This window comes from Thunnus maccoyii, chromosome 23, assembly GCF_910596095.1.
Source record: "Thunnus maccoyii chromosome 23, fThuMac1.1, whole genome shotgun sequence".
NCBI classification, from domain to species: domain Eukaryota; kingdom Metazoa; phylum Chordata; class Actinopteri; order Scombriformes; family Scombridae; genus Thunnus; species Thunnus maccoyii.
Genome location: NC_056555.1, coordinates 5,060,562 through 5,065,648, shown reverse-complemented (window position 1 = coordinate 5,065,648; position 5,087 = coordinate 5,060,562).

Sequence of the window (5,087 nt, the reverse complement as noted above, 5' to 3'; positions counted from 1 at the left end):
CCTGCGTCTTTTGTCTGTGTTTGGTGTACGGACACATCATTGTCCAAAGCAACTGTATATTGCATTTATTACTTCTTCTGTGCTTATTGATTTTATATGAAGGGGTGTTGGTTATCGCTAGTGTTTAGTTTATCTGTTAAAAAAATAGTCCGTTACAATTTTAAGTTTCATTTTGTAACTGCAGCGAGGTGCAACAGTGATACAATTAAAACACATGAACATCATTTATATCATTATGCAGATGACTAAGAAGTTTAAGTGAAGTCATGCTTATGGAGACATTTCACCCTAACAAATAAAACAGAAGTCCAAATGCAGAGCAAGACTTGGCTGGATTGGAGAGAAGAATCTAAATAACATCAGCAAAACAAAATGGAAATAAGAAATAAATGAATACCAATAAGATCCATAAAATGAAAATGGATGCATGGAATGAGTGTGTGTGTGTGTGTGTGTGTGTGTGTGTGGCAGATAGAGAAAAATGAATTTCATAGATTTAAATCAGATTTACTTCAGATGGATTAGTAATTGTTTACTAGGTTGCCATCTTATTAAATAAAAAGCCCCTTCCAATTTCAAAAATTCCCTTTATTAATACCCAGTAATAATAGTAATTATGATATTTCACATTTATGACAATTATAACAGGAAAAATAAAGAATCTCTCTTCTCTCCTCTCATGCAAGTGCATTTGGTACCTTTATGCAGCAAGCTTTTAAATCTGAAATATAAGCTTTTAGACTATCAGTAAATGAGTCCCACGTTTGTATTTAAATTTTAAAACACCAAATGAACTTGTGATAATAGGCAAGAAAGATAAAAGCTTCCTCATCCTTGTTTGAAAGCATTCAGTTGATCGTAGGAGAGGTTGGTCACCATTAGATGGGGATGTAGAGTCTTTCCAGGATTAGCAACAAAACACATGTATTGACAAAAGTACTCATTAGACAGCAGAATGGCCTCTGTCACTGCAATGTGACCACGTCATATATTATCAGATTACTATTGCTATTAACATGTAAGCAGCATTTTAATGTAGCTGGTTGAGGTTGGGCCCATTTTAACTAAAGCACTTTATATTAGTTACTGTTTGGTAGGTACTTAACAATGTATCACTTTGTAAACCCACCATAGGTTTTTGTTTGTCAAATACATGTAGTGACGTAAAAAGTACAATATTTCCCTCTTAAATGTAGTACATTAGAAGTATAAACATAAAAAGAACACAAGTACAACTACCTTAAAATTGTACATACAGTAGCTAACCCCCAGTTTTTTTTTCCAGCAACCAGAGGTAAAAGACTGGGACTGCAGCACTGAAAGGTGAGCATGTAAAACAAGGATTTACCAGAAAACTTATGAAATATTTTCACCTCTCTTAATTCATTGATTCATTATCGGTTAGTTTAAAGGACAAGAAACAATAAAAATGCACTGATGAGACAATTACAGGAGGCAGAATAGTAGGGACACAACATCTGTCACATGTTCCTACACACTTCAAATCTTCACATGAGGGATATAAGAGTGTTAACATTAAACCTTAAAAGTACTGGTAAAGAAATATACTCATTTCAAAGTACCTCCTGGGGAGAAACCAACTTCTGAAATCCTTAATTCTTAAATTAAAAAAAAAAAATTAAAAAAACACCCAACCAGTGTCCTTGAATTTCGCCAAAACTGCACCTAGAAAGTCTTTGAAAGTGATGTCCAAGTAAGCTTGAGAAGCATGGATCTGTCCAAACAGTTGTTTGATTTTGTTGGCTTGGTGTCATTTCCTGAGCCAAGGACATTGACGAAGGTCGAGCGAGCAGAACAGTCCTCCCTGTCCCTCTCAGATAACAAAACATCTGATATCAATCCCCACTCTGTCCCTTTCCTACTTGGCTTTGCATCAATGCCCTGGTACTGCTAGGTCTGCCCATGCAGGGATGGAGAAAGAAGGAATGTGGGAAGAGAGGAAAATCTGGAAGGAGGAATGAAGAGTTTGGCAGGGAAAGAAGGTGACTGATAAGGAAGGAAAAAAGGCAGAGTAGGCAAAAGAAGCAGATGTGGGACTGGGAATGGAGGATGGAGTGAGGGGGAGAGGAAGGAGGAAGGAAGACATTTTGGGAGATAGAGCAGGAGGGAGGGCAGGAAAGGAGGCAGGGAGAGAAAAAGGGTATATAGTATGGAATACGGGGGTGGATGAGATTTTGTGGCAGTGAAAGGAGTAGTTAGAGGTAAAGAGAAGGATGGAAGGCAAAAAAGCAGGAAGAGACAAAAATTGGAAGCAGGGTAGAAGGGGAAAAAGGGAACAAACAGGATTACAAGCAGGAAAGGAGAGTAGGGAGTCAGATGAGGAGATAAGTGAGGGAGAGCTGGATTCATGGCTGTTTGAAACTGGCCCTGATATGAAAAGAAAACACTACCTCAGGCAGTTTTCCTGAATGGACATAATTTTTTACATTTTCTGCATCACACTAACTTGAAAGTAATATATCTCAATGTTTTCTTTATCAATCAACCAAATTATTTAAACATAAAAAAAATAGCTGACATGCTCATTCTAATCCTGTGTGGTTGTGTCATTCTTTTATTTATCTGCTGTTACATGCTAAATAAGTGTTTAAAAAACTAATTTTGTATATTTTTTAATATCAAAACCCCTCTTTTCTTCATGAGAAATATAAGATTATGACTCATCTTGAACTCAGGGGCGGTTACAGAGAAGCAATCAAATGTGGTTTGGTGTAACTAGCTAACTCAATATATCATAGTAGGAGGTGTGTTTGGTTTCCAGCTGGCAAAAACTTTGTATACATCGCCAAAGAATGTGGTTGAGGTATAATTGATTTGTTTAACCCCCATCCTCGCCCTCCTGATCTTACAACATGGATGAGGGAAGTGTGGGTGGAGTTGAACAGTCCTACAGCTCCATGTCCCTTTGCTGCTCCTTGTTGCGCTCTATTCACTAAGCCATGCTCTCGTTTGAGCGACCCAATCACATCTGAGGATCTGTTTCACTCGGAAATACATTGTTACTGAGGCTGAAGATGATCTCACTTCCATTTTACTGTCTTAAACTACCAGTTTGGCTTGCATTTACACTGTAGAAATGAAAGGCAAGTTCACTTCCAAGCTGTGTCCCAATTAAGGGGCCAGTTCCTTCAACGCCCACAAATTGTACTTCAGAGAGCTCAACACCGGTGGTAAACACTGAGCCTTTACCTCCTTCCTAATCCTCCTCCACAAATTAGATGGTTCGCCTCTCCAAATAATGCCGCAACTTGGTTTTGTGGAACACCAGTTTTAAGTTGCCCTATCTCACGGGCCCTATCCAGATCAGTTGAACGTGACATGCCAATTCTTGGAGCAGACACCCGCTGACCACTGTAGCAGAACCCATGCTCCCAGGTGCTGCCAATCAGGTGTCAATCAGGCACCTGATTGGCAGCACCTGGGGGTACCAGAAGCTCAAAACAAGAGTCAATAACAACAGCAAAATAAGCTGTTTGGCATTGGCAGAGAAGATTTGGCAATTTTTTCATGGGTGCAACCCACATACTCAGCTCTGCTGCTCATCCCACAAATGCATGTTCCTTACAAATGTGGCACCATTTAAAAGGGAAATAAACAGGCTTTCCAACGGTATAAGATTTATTGCCAAGAAGCATTGTTACAACAAAGAAATAATCTACCAAACACAAATTTCCTTAGTTTTTGTAAGTTTATATTACAATTTTACTGGTGAAATATTAGCAAAGCTCTTTTTGTATTATTCAGTTATTTTAATCTTTAAAATCTTCATTATAGAATTGTTGGTGCAAAATACACATATAGAGGGGAATTTCAACAAAACATTGTTAAACATGAAACCAGTGTTTTCCAACCTTTTTGGCTTTTGACATCTTACATAAAGCAGTGTGTAGTCAGGGTCACATTTCAGATGTCTATGAGTTGTTAACAGCTCCACCAAATAGTGATTTTTCCCTCTAAACTTCTCACATGTTTTCATTTCAATAAATGTTCGAGTGATCCAATATTTCACCAAAAATCAAAGATTAGAGAAAAAGTGCAAAAACTGAAAACAGATTTGTGTATCAGAACTTTGTTTTTTCTTCTTTCCTCTCCCATTAATCATCTCACGACCCCTCAGATTTATCTGGTGACCCTTTGGAGGGGCCCGGCCCCTAGGTTGGGAACCACTGAACTAAACTAGCCAACTGTATATAAAGTAGTTGAAACTAGCTCCACCTCCAGCAGCTACAACATTAACATGCTGCTCTAACACTGATGCTCCAGTATTAATAATCTAATGATGTCATATGTAATAATATATCAGTCAGAGGGACCAAACCACTACTTTTACTGCAATACTTTAACTACATCAAACTCATAATACTTATGTAGAATTTTTCATGCAGGACTTTTACTTGTAATGGAGTATTTTTACATTGCTGTATTGATACTTTTAGTTCAGTAAAGGATCTGAGTAGTTCTTCCACCACTGAGCACACATCATAAATATCCAATCATCTGTGTGCTGTCAGGAGGATAATATCTGTGGTCCGGTAGATAACACTGCACAGACCGGTACTGAGCCCGGTCGGTGACAATCACTTATTTAATTTGACACCAAATCCACTCATAATTACGCTCAGACACATAGAACAGCAAGAAAGCAGCTCGCAGCTATATGGAAACATCCTGCCAGATAGATCAATCATGTTATGATTGATCAATCATATTATAGCATATGGCTGCTGGGCTACCATGTCTTTGAGTATAACAACAAACCAATCATGTAAAACAAGAAAAGTTTCTTGTTTAAGTAAGATAAGTGATTATGTCATCATAATGAAGTAAGTACATTTTGTGAAATAATGACAACACTGTGTGATGACATACAGTGATATGTTGTCATAACAAGAGTTTCTTATAAAAAAAAACAGAACAATTTGATAGGTCTATTTAGTAGCCTAATAACAACAGAATATCTTACCTTGCTTACCTTGTTCATTGAAGATGATTATAACCATACCTGTGGCATAGTATGAATTCATCTAATTGGAGTAACAAAAAACATACATGAAATAGTGAATTCC